This window comes from Nesoenas mayeri (assembly GCF_963082525.1).
Source record: "Nesoenas mayeri genome assembly, chromosome: 1".
NCBI lineage: Eukaryota > Metazoa > Chordata > Aves > Columbiformes > Columbidae > Nesoenas > Nesoenas mayeri.
In genome coordinates this window covers 87,764,212-87,779,441 of record NC_137541.1, presented here as the reverse complement: position 1 = coordinate 87,779,441, position 15,230 = coordinate 87,764,212, and the positions used below count along the sequence as shown (strand labels likewise).

The window sequence follows — 15,230 nt, the reverse complement described above, 5'->3', positions numbered from 1 at the left end:
TGCTGTTCACTATTGATATTTGTCATTCTGCACAGGCTATCCCTCTTATCAAAAAAGTAATTTAACATCTGTTTTTACTTCATTCCACAGAACTTAATTGTTTTGGTGCCAGCTTTTTGTTTTGGTGTTTTTTACACATACGAGATGCAACTGGGTCATGTGTCCAGCTATGAACTGCCACAAACTACATAGATTCCAATATTTCTGGGAGATTTTTGTTTCCAACAGGGTAGTTACTCAACAGACTGATGAATTTCTCAAAGTAAATGTTCTTATTTAAATTCTTTCAGTCAAGAGGGAGGCAAATTGCCTTCACTGTGTACAACACAAGCCCTGCTCTATTTGCTGTGCCTGAGCAGCCATGCAAAGCCATCCCATGTGCTACAGGGTAAGGCTGCTTGATTATTAGAATCCACCGCCACATAAACTGGACCTCCTAACATGCAGATTTCTTTTTTTTGTCACCTTTTTTTTTTTAAATTCTTTGCAGAGGCTGCCTTTCACAAGTAGTGTCATGGCTATTCTGTGCTGACAGACCACATGAGAACTACCTACATTTCTCTGAGGGACCCATTACCCTCACAAAAGGCCTACTGATGCTCTGACTCAGTCTTGGAGCTCCAGGTCCAACCATGGTAAGCACTCCCTCAATATGCCCTTCATTCAAAAAGCAGTACGCTCTGTGAGATTAATATGTGACTCCAACTACAACAGCACATAACCTTTTCTTTCCCAAGTTCACAGCTCCCAAAACGCTGGCACCAGAACAGTCTAAGTCTGCTGAAGCCAGGCGAGGGAAATGTTTTAAGATCAACTTTGTCACAATGCCAGAAATTCACCGCCCCAAGCAGAGCTGTTACAGTCACAGTTTTCACCTTTTACCAGGTGAAAAAAGAAGATATGACACTTTCTTTTCCATAGTAGCTCAAAAAATGGGTGTAATTCACAGTCTTTCTGAGATAAAGGTGTAAAACAGAGGTTAGAGCTCTCCTATTCCTTCTTCCTCCAAGCACTGTCCTGCCCCAGCATGTCTGCTTGTCCCTGAAGATGCAAGTAGGAGGTTAGAGCTGGCAGATGCTCCCACCGTAACTCTTCCAGCTGCCTCTTGACTCCTCTGTTACTTACCAGTGGCTTTCTAAACAAAGGAAGGACCAAGTGGAAAGCCTGTAGCTTTCCCAGTTGGTTTCAGGTTGTGAATTTGGAGCAAATTGCTCCATGCTCTTCTCATCTCAGTATTTTGTAGACAGCATTTTCACAGCCAGCTACTAAGTGATTTAGCTACAAACAATGCCTTTTCATAAGCTTTCTAGCCCTGAGCTGTAAGAGGGCATTCAGGTCCTGAGCCACTTTCCTCCACAAATGCAAGGGCTAGAAATTACTCCATCAATGCACAATTACATTCTCAAGTAGACACAAGAACTAAGGGTCTGTGGTTTTCAGGAAGAAAATAAACCATCCAAAGATGTCAAAATTACAATTCATGTCAGCACTACTTCAGAGACTGTCTTCACAAGAGATACGGTTTAAAACTACTTCTGTTAAGCTGCTGCCTCATGCCCAGCTGAGCTCTGCCACTCAAGTCAGTGCTGCTCCTTTGTGCTCAGTACCCAACCAGGACAGGGTTGAGGGTTGCTGAATATCCCTCAGCAGCGTTTACCTCGCAGCAGCTTCAGCTGGGTTCAGGGAATGGAAGAGTAGGAAGATGAGTGGAGAAGGCTTATTTACTAAACAGAGAAATGCACGTTCGGGCTGAGTTTCCAAAGGCAACTATCAGAAACACACCCCGCTTCACATCTAGTTCTTCAGGCAGCCACTTCAGAACTGCCTTCCTTTCCTATCAGCAGCTCTCCTCCTTTTCCACATTGTTTCTCTTCTTACATGAAAGTACAGGGAATGCAGGAACCAGCACAGGAATCAGCACAGGGAGCCATCCCCTCAACAACCTTTTCTGCACCTTCTTCACACATTCAGAGGAGAGCGCTACACAAACGTCTCCTCCCACTCAGCAAGCAAGTAGCGAACACGACAAAGCTAAGGGATTCTGAGGGCCTTGCAGCTCCAAGCAGCAGTGTTTTCTTTATTCTTGTTTCACCCTCCAACTCTGAACTACTAGGAGTTTTCAAGGCTCCTCTCATTAAACAGTGAGCTCCTCCACTCCCCAGGCAGATGCCCTTCAGAGATGGACCAGAGGGTAGACGTGTCAGAAAGGACAAACTGACTCTGTTCCTTCTCTTCTGCAGCAGAAAAGTGAGAGATGAAATAATTTTGGTGGTCGCACATGATAAGACACTGTGGACAGAGATGTTTGACACAGAAAGGAAGGAGCATTTCAATTGGGTTGAGATACAGCTCACTTTTTATTTCCCTGACCTCCTCCATTTGCAAAAAAATACCAGAAAGAGGATGGGAGTAAAGAGGTGGTTCAGCAGCTCAGCTGAGGTTGAAGCACAGCAAGTTTTCCAGTTTCCACTGCTGCATTAACTGCATCCCTGGCAAGATCTCCTTCAGTGTCAGAAGATGTTGCTGAAGCAGAATTTCCTGCATTTTGTGTAAGGACTACAAATGCCTGAAAACTAAAACACTTTTTGTGATAGATTGCAGGACTTTGACAACTTGCTGTCACCTACAGTTGAAATGCAAAAGAAATATTTTTCAAGATTTCTCAGGAAACATATAAGAGGGCTGGTGAAAACTGTAAATCTGGGTCACCACACACCATTATCTCCTACAAAGCTCCAAACTTATCATCAGAAGGTCCACGGTGGTTATCACTCTCTCCTGCTATTTGAGCTACAGCTCAGATGGATGCAAAGATTTAACTCAGCTCAATTCAAAATATTTTGCTCATTAACATGATTTGCACATAAAATATTTTGAAGTTTTTCAATCAGCCTTAACCTTGGCTGTCAATCCAGAGTACTAAAAAGAACAACTCGTGATTTGAATAACTGAGGCTTGGCACTGGGTACTCTTCAGCAGACAGCTATGAAGGTAAGCATTATGTTTAAGATATTTTCAAGTATTTTCCCAACTGAAAAATGGATTTAGCTTTTCATATATTTGGTCTACAATAATTATCTAATTAGCTCTATGTCATTTAAAGGTTTTTACTGTGAAGAAGTATTTCACACTGAAATCCTGAAGTTAAATTCCAGATAAAGACAAATATAGCAAAGAGAACAGAAGTACGAGGGCATATCAAATATGTTAGAGGCCACACATTCTGTTCAATGACAGGTATACATTTTTAGAATGTTCATTCCTTCCAATCGAGACAAATCAGGCTATTTTTTCATTCCCCATTTTTTCAAATGCAGACCCAGATGACTGGCCAAACATGAAAGGATTACAGTCAAGCATTCCTTGGGAAGTCTTCTTTTAAAAGACATTATAGCTACAGTTGCAAAAATACCTTCAAACATTTTAACCAAAAGCAATGCAAAAAAAACTGCATTTTTTTCTAGTTTGTCACATGCTTGAAAGCACGTTGTGTGCAAACTTGTGGAGCCAGCCTGTTGGTAGGCTTCCTCCTTGCCAAAAAGAGCCAAATAAAATCTTCACAGAAAGACAAAGATATTTACAGTTTCCAGCAACATTTTTGCTCAGATATTTCAAGAGGTTTACATCCTGTTAAATACTGGCATTCTTAACAACACACAATTGGAAAAAAACTCAATTTCATAGCAATATTTCAATGAATTTTTAATTTATTGATAAAAGAAGATCTATATTTAGTCAAATATTGCATCTCAGATAATATTCCAAAAATCCTATCCATCTCTTTCCCACAGACTGAGTGGATGACCTTCTTTTAAATTCTCACACCATCATTATCTAACATTTCTAAACCTTGCTTCATTCCAAATGATTTTATTCCCATCAGCAACCCATTAGCTCACTGCTGAAACTGTCTCCTCTGACAAGAACCAGGACAATGATTTCACAGCAAACCCTAGAACAGAGAGTGGGTCAGAGCACAGGCCATCTAACTGCAATGACAATGAATCTCAGCTTGAGACAGGAGGGAGAGTCTGTGGCTCTCTCGTGATTTGTCCTCGGCAATTGAAATAATTTCTTTACAAATCCGGGGAGACAAATAAACTGGTCTTTTCTCAGCTAGCTCTTCACGCTGTAGTCAGCAGGGATCCCCCTCCTCAGTTACAGCTGAGGCACTGTGACAAATCTGGCTGTTCATCCATCTACCTAACAGCCGTACAAGCCAGTTTCTAAACGAACGTGGTTCCCAAGTACATGGCTATGGCAGCAGACTGCAAGTTCCAAACATGTGCCACCTCCTTTTGTTTAGAAAGAAAGTTTGGTTCAGTGAGCAATAAAGTATTTTCCACAACAACTGAAAGCCCTATAAAAATAGCATTAATAAAAAAACCTGCTCTAATGAAGGCCTACCTGCTCTCTAGAGCAAACTTAAAATGCATAAATTATTTTTAAGCAGATGGCTTTAAGCAGCTTAATGAGGCAAATTAAAAACAGTTCATGTTTTGCTAAACCCTCTCTGCTTTGTGTCTTAATTGTTCAATTGTCATTTCTTGGCAATGAGCAGGAATAAAGAAAGAAGCCAGATATTGTTTTAAAAGCAGCACATCACACCAGAACTGATGCTGCAGTCACAACACCTCAAGGTGAGCCTTGGTGTTCCCCATGAGCAGATGGGCAGTGAGCCGCTGCCCCTTCCTGACCCCAGGGCATGTCCACCTGTCCTTCTTTGCATTCATAAAGCTTATGCATCATTTACTGCACATCAAATAAAAAACAACAAAATAAAATGCTGAGCAGAAGTGTGTTCAGCACACACAAGCTGCTGTGCTGAAGACCTGCGCAGTGAGATAGCATTCTATAGCAGTACATAAGCACGAGCAGGAGATGAGGATCACCTATGCCAACAGTATTTTTTAATTCACAAATTTGCAACTATAATACTGATTTAGTGTTGTTAAGTACGGACAGCTAGAGAATAACCAAGACTTAGAAATTTGGCAATACGTAAAGGAAACTCAGCCTTGGAACTGGAATTGTTAGTTATGACTCTAAAGTTGAACTAACTTAAACCTGCCTGCAGTGCTATACCAAATAGACTGGAAACACCAAGATGAACAAACTACTGATTCATTTCAACCAAAATAAAGAGTAGCAAGGAACTAGTCTGCAAATAGTCAAAAGGGAGGTGGATTTTCCTTAAGGATCACTAGCACTACCTTTGACAAAGTGCTATTGTAATATGTCACGAAAGGAGTTCAAGAGTGGAAAAGACAAGTGACTAGGAGGGCGTAGTGAAGTGATTAATTTTAACTTTCATTACAAAATCTGAACACCCCAACACCATTAGTTGTTCCAGGTACCAACTTGCTTTACATTGCAGGAGCCCACTTTCTCTGTGTAGGAAACTTTTAAAGAATTACTTTCCTGTTTGTCTTCAGAGTGGCTCTGATTAAATTTCAGTTCAATCTTTACTTCATGTAGTTGGGCTTAGTGCCCCTCAGCTGTTCTAAATAGGTGCAAGCTCCCTTTCTAATCCTTTAATCCAGACAGCTGAGGCCCTGAAAATTGCAGCTGCTGCAATTCACAGTGGAAATTCAACCTAAGGAAGCCATAAGCCATACTGGATGGCTTAAAAGTGCAAACACTTGTAAATTAACTGCAGCAGAAGCAGCCCTGATAAAAGGAGGTGGAGGTGCAATTTTTAGTCAGCTATGAATCATTTATCACCAAGGAATGCGTTACCAGCTTGAGAATTTTTCTGGAAACATGCAGGTTGTCGCATAAGAGAACTACATTCAAAGAACAGTTAAGGTTGCAAAGCCAAGCATTTATAAGTTAGGAGACAGCTGAACAGACATCACTTCCCGTTCTACTGCCTGGTGCCAAAACAGATTCAAGCAACAAGGGAAAAACCAGCTCAGTTCCTCCCAACCTGGGGATGCGTGACCATGCCTACTCAGCACACGCAACTCCAGAGAACGTAGCAGCTAAATACTTTATCTGGAGAAAGTAGAAGTGAGTATTTTTCAAAGGCTTGAAAAAATACGGATGGTTTCCTCCTCGAGCAGTCCTGAAACAAACAATTCCCACAGTATTTCATAACCAAAACATGACGGCTCTTGAGTTTCTTAACTGTACGCTTAAAAAAAAGTCAAACTTTAACCTGGGTAGAATCACATTCCACCTCAAGCTTCATTTAGAAATGGCTGAAGCATTTTTTGTCAAAGCTGTTTAAAAAAACCCCAACAAAACAGCTTGAGGCAGATAGAATATCTGGAATAGTTGGAAGAGCTGAAGTTTGCCAGCTACAAGAAACTGAAAACAAAATGACTTAATGGAAAGCATGGAGCAGTCTTAACTGTAAGTGCTACCAGTTTCTCATATAATTAAGTAAAATGACTTCTTAGAACTGCAGTGATTATCAAACTAAATGTTACCGGTCTCAAGCTTGCATAATTCAAGTGTGTGCAAGGACAGAAATAATTTGAAAAAGACAAACAAGTAAAACTAGCCCAAAGAATACATCTGTTAAGGTAACTCATGTTGTTAGAACCAAAACACATCTTCAAATTGAATATAGTTCATGATTGTATAATGTCAAAGAAGTATCTTAATTTGGTATCTTGCAACAGGCTCTCTCTTCATACTCAGGAACTCAGAGCTGGAACAAATATTTTCCTTTTTGTATTCAAACTTCCCTAAAACTTCAGAACGCCCAGCTATTATTTATTTCTGGAAAGATTTAGGTCACCTCTTAGAAGATGTTCACAAATGAATGATCAATCAACTAAAAACATCAAGTCCATGTGCAAAAATTAAGCACACATTAGACCTTTACGTTGGTGCTTTTACTGAAAGTGGCCTTTTATCACCGGAAGTTGTCTTTTCCAGACTATTACACTCAAGAGAGTCAGCTGAATGAAACACACTCCTCGCTCTGCCAAGTTTGGAGTCAGTATAAATTCCCCCTGCAGTGGCAGCTTTAACTAAGCTGCTGGAATTTGCAATGCGTTGATGGGTCAGGTACATTTTTACCTCTGGTAAACATGAAAAAACAGCTAAGGGGTGGGAACACTTTCTGCTACAACCAACACTGCTGCAGGTAAGTGCCCAAAACCTGAAGAGTTCCTTTTGAATAAAAGTTTCTACATAGGGAGATTAACAAGCTCTTGATGTCATTGCAACCTTTATTTACCTTAGTCTTCCTGTAAGATCTCGACTCTCCCCTTACAGATTAAAAACAAGAAATGTGGGAGAGAAAACCTTCATTAGATTAAATCTAGCCCAACATCCATCTATGCAAAATTAGCTGGAAAAACCACTGTCAACAACTTCATCCTCTCTTTTCAAGTTGTATCAAGACCATAGCAGCTTATATACATACATATATATATATACAAGACATGTCAACAGTCAAAAGAGATTTAAATAAGCCACAAAAAACACTCCCTCCTTTTGATGTATTTATGGATTATACCACATGCTATAATAAATCCAGGCTACTCTGCATGTTTCTTTCTCCTAGACTTGTGTCCATCTATCTCTTAATTTTCTTCTTGTGACAGATGCCTGAAATTGCACACACAGCCAGCTCAAGTTCTGGTCACTCTGCAGGTGCTGACTATAAGACTTGGTCTATGCTCTATGAAACTGAACTACCACACCCTACATATGTACATTATTGCACACCATCACTCTCTTATTTTTGACCATATAAGCCAGAAAGTGTCACAGTGTGATCTGCAATCAAAGATCAGCTATGTCTTCAAACAGATCTCCAAGATGAGGTAGTGTTTTACCACGCTGTTACACAACAGTCTATCTTCCAGTGGAACTTCACAACTGAGAGAACCCATCAGGAAAATATTATACATTTAACATTCCTTGAACAAAACTGTAGACCCTCTCCCCTCAGTGTCACCAAACTGGAAGTGTTTCTCACATGACTACCAGAAGGCACATCTCCACATGTAAATCAGAACATGAAGAAGTCTCACTTACTGAAGACAGAATGAAATTACATGTAATCTGAAACCTATTGCTGTTCTACAGAACAACATCAACACAAACACATCGGTACACAGCCTCCAACAAGTGATACAGAAGAACTAAAATAAAAACAAGTAACTGTAATAAAGCTGTAACAAATTTGTAATTGGACTTTGACAGGCTTCCCTTTGACAGAAAATGAATAAATCAAGAATGGTTTAAAAATATAGTTTAGGTAAAGACCCTAGTACAAAATCAATTAAAGAAATAATGAGACTCCACAGAAGCTCAAACTTTAAAAACTCATAGAACGTGTGTCAAAGTATACCTTTTTATTCCCAAGTCATTTCAATTTAGCTGTCCTCAAAGCAAACAATATAAACTCTCAAGACTATCAGATGGTACCCTAAGACATGTCAGACTCTGTTAATACAGATAAATTTACTGAATTAACAGTGAGGAAAATAAATGTCAAAGACCTTGTAGGACAGATTTCAAATTCTAGATATTGATGTTCTCTCCACCAAGATCATGGTCTAAAAGGACAGTTTGGCAGTATGGCAAAATAAAATATTTCTCTCTTTCCACAGGAATGTACGCAAGCACTTTCAAAGCACAGTTACACCATATGTAAACACTGGGGATCATTTATAGACACTCCCTTTCAAATGCGTGATTCATATACATATTAAACCTTCCAAGAACAGTAGAATCTTCAACACACTAAACAAAGCTTTTATTTGTTTAGCTTTTTCAGCATCTTGCTCAACAAACCAGCAAAACGTCTTAACTTTGTAGACTTATAAAAACATATGATCTGTAACACATAGCTCTGCTGTATTTTATTAAAACAAAGTTTTAAGAGACCAACTTAGTTCTTGGCTTCTAATGAATAATCAAATTTGAATGCACCCTTTTCCTGGAACACAGTTAATTAATCTGTACATGGTTGTAAAGCAAAAGTGAAAGGGAAATTCCCCAGTAGAGATTACATAGATTATTTTATAATCAAAATACATGCATGTTCCTAAATACAGGACAAGACAGAATATTTTGGAGAGAAAAATTAAGGACATCTGCCATGATAGAAAAGAAAATTAAACAGCAGAGAACCACCCCCACCTCCTCATCTGTAACTTCTGGAAGTCTAGAAATCACAATGTACTCAACTGAAAGCAGACTTGGAATAAAAAATACCACCACAATAAATGCATTCATCAATCCTCAAACCAATCACTACATAGATCACAAGTCTCCAGTTCTATAACTGGTGTTCCAACAACAAATCAAAAAAAAGATATCTATTTGCCAAGTCAAATAAGCACGCAAAGATGAAGTCTGGTTTGGTACTACTTCTACAATACATAAAATTAATTATTTTAATCCTGCACCATTTCTATTTAAGAAAATCTTTTCCTTATGCCAAAGGGGGAGAAAAAGCCTACGTGACACAATTCTCTTCAGTTCCTTCTAGGTTATGGAAGTTTTACCAGAACTTGACATTATATTTCACAATTGGATTTTTCACAACTCTTGACATCAGTGGTTTCTTAGCTTCATCTATAGCATGTGGGCGTATTAGCAGATGTAATCTAAAGAGACTACTTATACTAAGCATGGCATCCAGTAAGTAAACAAACAATGGTGGGGGCAAGAAAATGCAAAGTACCTTCACAGGTAAAGAAGAATACCAGAAACTTCAGCTGGCAAAGATAGGAATTTTCCAACACTAGCATCTTTCTCACTACCCATACCTAGACTACCGACCTATTAATTTATGCTGCGATTATATTTTCATCTGAAATATTTACCTGCAATACTTTAATCTTTTGACAGACTACTTCATTCTTCAGTATTATTGACCTCAGCCTGCAGTTTTCAAGGGTTTTAGTCTCCCAGAGGCAGATGTAAAGACTGAGTTTCTTGCTTAATTTTAAACAATGAAAGTCCCAATAATAGAAATCCAAATAGTGATTTATTTATCAATCTTCGCAGCACTTTTACAAGTCTGCATTCAAGAAAGCCACTCCTCCTATATATTAGATAGAGCTCACACTGACAGGACAGTATCCTTCAGCTGACAATCCTGATGGAAGGACTATTCAGTATAGAAGAAATAACAAAGGACAAGGAAATTGGTAAATTAAACACAAAGATATTAACAAGCAAGTAGCAACAGACGATAAGACCAGAACTCTTCAGCTACTGACTGACCGGCCACTAAAGGAACTACTCAGCCACAGCCTCAGAGAGCCAACCTGAACTTTGTCACTGAGAAAAAGGGGGAAACATGGTTCTCATGAGCATTATGAGATATTTGAGGAGACTTGCAGGAGTGTATAGAAATTACAATGGGCTATTTAAGGGAGGGGCCAAAAGGAGGGAAAGGGAAGGATAAAGGTAGATTGGGGAAGAATAAGCAAGGGAAAAATGGAGACAAGGTGGTTAAAAGAGCCTGGTAGCATGTACATAGGCTGCTGATCACCATACTTGTTTGAGCGCTGCACTCTATCAGCACAGTCTGTCCTATCTTCTTATTAAACTCTTGTTTTTATTTTTTTTTTGCATGTAATTCCACTCACTATCCCATGTGTGAGTGCTGCAAGGCCTAAACACCAGCAGCTGGAGAAGAGGCCATAGGTGACAGCCTGCAGGTCTAGGTGCCAGCATCTGGAATGACTGGCATGCAAGAGAGGTCTGGGTGCCAGTAACTGGAGGGACTGGGGTGTGTGTTGCAAGGTCAGAGTGCCAGCACATAGGGAGTGGGGCTGCAGGTCATAGGGGCCAGTAGGTCTGGGTGCCAGCAGCTGGAGAAAGGCAGAGGGTCACAGGGCCCTAGGTTTATGTGCCAGCAAGTAGAAACTCTCATGTGTTTGTTTTTCACAGTGAATTTAATCCTGAGTGCATGCGAGTATGTGGAATTCATTAGCATCTTCCAGCTGGATGGGCTGGTGAGGAGGAGGAGACCTGCATCTGAGATGGCCCAAGCTCTGAGCTGATGGCTGAATAAAGCTCCAGGTTCAAACACAGGTATTAGACTGAGAGCCTTTGCTAGTATTTGAAGGATCCGTGAGTGTGAGGGTGCTTGTGAAGAGTGTGCAAGTGCATGCTCCTATTTGGCAGTGAACACTGGGAGGGAGAGCAAGACCTACCTGTACATAGGTTTTACATGAGTTGTGGCAGTGCTATGTGTGGGTGCTACAAAGGCAGTGCTGTGGGTGCCAGTCTGTGTGTGCAGGCACAGTAGCGGCCTCTTGGTGTATTGTGTGCACCTCACTAAGGTATATCCTCAGCCTTGCCACTGACCAAGCCTACAAGTGGGAACAGCAGCAGCCAGATCCATTAGACTGGGATGGAGAGACCTCCTGGGTTTCAAAATGTACCAGGCTGGGCTTCAGTAGCTGGGAAGGAGGAATCCTCATGTCTTGGAGTCTGCTGGATGCAGTGGATTTCTTAACATCTTTAGCAAAGTCCATTACAAACACTTTGATCAAATTTATTGTCAATTTTCCTTTAGATACTGACAAATAAATATAGACAGAAGGTGCTGTGTATTTGACACAATCTCCTATCACAAATGAAAATAGATAGCATGTTATTACTCATGGTTTGTGTATTACCTGCAAGAGTTTAAATGAAGCTGCTCAGTTAATTACGTAGCTCAGCCCAAGAGCATTAGACTAAAACCAGCTGTACAACCTGAAATATGCACATCCACAAAGGCATTTGCTTTGGTTTATATAAAGGCTAGTCTCCAGCAAAAGCAACAAGGAGAAAGAGGTTATACATCTTCTCCCATTCAGCCACCTTGGTCGTGACTCTAATTATTCTGTAGTAACAGATGCAGGGAACTGCAAGAAAGTGAGAACATGACCAACAGGTGCTAAGGCAGGGGATGTAACAAAGCCAGCTAAATAGCAACATGAATTCTCTTAGGTGTCTTTAGAGGATAGTCAGTCATTACTCTGTGCATGAAAGACAGGATTTTAATTTAGTGCATTAAATACACATACATGGATCAATGTCACCTTGCTGGAGATCCTTGTAAATGTGCTGATAGAGTACCTCTCATTGGGCTTTTAACTTAGTCCACTTGCAAATCTGACTAAAGGAGACATGAACAAAGCACTATAGAACAGACTGCAGCCTGAATGTTCATCACATCAGCATTCAGCTATGGTAATTTCAGTATCTGCTATTACAGCCCTAATAACAACGCTCAGCTCATGCACCATAAATCCACATAGTAACTTACTGTAAAGTAACTTGTTAATGTGCTCACATATCACTAAGGTGTAATAAATACAGAAGGCCAACACAAAATAGATATCTCTGCTTATTCTCTTGCATATGGAAGCTACACAGAGTTTAAAACCCAATTTTAGTTAAATTGACACAACTTTCATAACCAACATAGGTAACTCCATAGGTAGCCCATTGTAGGAAGTGAGATGTGAAGCCAGAGCGATTTGAGTTTCCCCTCAGTAACATTACTACTGGCAAGAGATGTTGGAACCAGATTAAATGCAGCAATTTGTTATCAGTATTGAAAAAACAGAAAGGAAGAATGTGTAATTTACAGAAATGTGCAAACACAAGCAGCATGTCCTAACTTGGCAATAACATGCAGATTGGCATTTCATTATTGCTGTTCTAGTTGGTATTCTTACTTAACCTTTTTGCAAATGCAAATTTGAATTAAATTTTCTCAAAATATTTTCATTTTTTTAAAAAAAATTTATCTTCAGTACAAATTAATTTCCATAATTCTGGTATCTCTCAATCAAAATTCTAGACCTTGTATCTGCTTAGCAGGATTCTCTAGAAAGCACTGGTTTTAAAAATAATCTAAATTCAAAGTTCTGATGGTTACATCAAACCAACCACTTGCCAAGTGAAAAGAAAAGCTAACAAAGTTAACTACAGGTTAATGTGAGGGGTTAGATTATGCTTCTTGCCAGCTGTTGTCCTTTCAGTCTTACAGAAACTGATACCCCCAGGCAGAAGTACTGTAAATCTCTTGTTCTTACTGGACCATCACCTTAGTCCCTAAACAAAAATTGAGTCTGTCAACAATCCTGTGGGCATTACAGCTCTGCCTTCTAGCAAAAGCTCCAGTGAACTGGTAAATCCTGCGCTGAACCCATTAAAAAGCTGTCTGTCATGCCACTCATGCTGTAATAATAACTGCACATTACAAGCTTAAACACAAATATTTAGCCTAACCATTACATCATTTTTCTCCTCCTGGGTATAATGAACTCCCTTCCCGCTACACAGCGGTAAGGGTCCGGTCATGTACAGCTGTATTACAAAGCATTTCCACTAGAAAGCATGGAGATTTAGCAGCAAGCCATTCACCTGGCTGTTTTTAGGACTGGGTTTTACAGTATTCAAATGAAAAGTAATGATGGGATGGAAAGGCAGTCCCTGTGCAGCCCTGCCTGCTGCAGGTCCTGACCCTGCCTGCTGCTGCTTCACGAGGCAGGCACAAAGAGAAAGAAGGTAATCTGTCACCAGAACCATTCTTCAAGGGCTATACAGAATGTATTAAATGCACATGGAAATTTACATTCATAAAAATGTAAACATTACAAAGACATAGTTGTAGATTAGATTTATGTCACACTATATGACTCCACTCATCATCCAACTTGTTAAGAACCTGGAAGTCATAGTCACATCCTTCTTGATGAAACCATGATTATTAATGAACTGGTAAGTTACTTCACTGATTATACCTTTTTAGGTATTTGTAACAGGAATATTCACTGGTTTGAATGAAAACATATGTCTCTGTAAGCACCAGCAGAAGCAGTTGAACAATGAGCGAAAAGGATGGTCTGCACATCACAGGGCACTGTCCCCAGAACATCATTTCCCCAAGCAGTGAAACTGCAGAACATGCTGTTTATATAGAGATCAAAAGGCCTGCACTCTGATAAATCAAACCACAGCAGAAGTGACTCATCAGACCCGCATCCTAACATTAGAAGGATGGTGACAAGGTTTGCCCTTCCCCTGACCCAAGAAGATAACAGACCACATACATATATTTAAGCATATATTTAAATAAGGAGAAACAGACAAAACACAACAGCATGGCCTAAGATCTATGGAGGCTAAAGACAGAAATATTCTGAGGCACAGAGAAACCCCAAACAATTGCTCATCCCTAAAAAGGCTTGGAAGATCTGCTCAAAAACTAGCTCATAATCATCATTCAAGAACCCTAGATACGTGAAGAGGACTAGATAGCAGTGTCCCCCTTTTTTTAAGTCCAGACAACTTAGACATGTCTTGTTACCTGTGAGTATGAGTGAATTATGAGAAAATAAGAGTAGCTAAAAATCAGGTGGCTTAATGACTCTGTAAACAAATAAATATCACCTTCCTTTCCCATAAGAGCTGTCACTGAATTTTATTACTCTAATTTCCTAACACTAGCAGCTGAGATAACATCTTCATATTTATGAATCATATCCAGTTCATATAAAGTTCTGATGGACAACACAACATTTAGATTCCGCAAAATCTGAGATTCAAAAAAAGAAAGGCTCTATGTTGTGAGACCTGACATTGCACTAAGAAGTTATTTAAACGGCAGCATGTATCCCTGCACACATCTCTGGAGCAAAGAGGAAAAAGGAAGAAAATATTTCTAAATGGGGTATTTCAAAGGCACATTAGTTGCTCACACTAACATTTAATACTTGGGATTCCAAGCCAAATAAAGCAGATGCAATACTTGTGGGTTTTCTGGTCAAAAAACAAAATAAGGATGGGCCTAGGCTCCTTGTGCAAATACCTCTGAGAAGGTATCAATATACTGTATCGAAGTAGAAGGTACAAAGAATTTTCCACAAAATTCTTGTTGCAAGTAGAGATACATCCAGCTTACAGCCCTATGGAGTCACACCAAAGCCACAGAAAATGCTTGAGGCTTCTCTTTTTCTTTCACAAATCTGTCTTGCAATAAGAATTGTCTGTAAGTATTCAAGTTTACCTATCAGTCTGCTAGAACATAATTAAACAGAAAAACACCATAGATGTATATCTTTTTGCTTCCAAATAATAAATTTTTTTCTATTAAAAAATAAATGAAAAGGTAAAGACTAAACGTAACGACCAAGAAAACTTGACCTAGATGAATTCTTCTATTATAGATTTTGTTTAATACTCTCTGGATAATCAACTGGCAGTAATAACATTAACTAGCCTGACTTACATCCACACCACTGATA

At 39.5% G+C, this 15,230-nt stretch overlaps 1 protein-coding gene across 1 annotated transcript in view; it reads right to left on the bottom strand.

The window, feature by feature from the left end:
* The window catches only part of MAN1A2 (mannosidase alpha class 1A member 2), a 145,575-nt gene that overhangs the window by 29,118 nt on the left and 101,227 nt on the right, over positions 1-15,230 (bottom strand). The gene's annotated exons all lie outside the window — the stretch shown is intronic.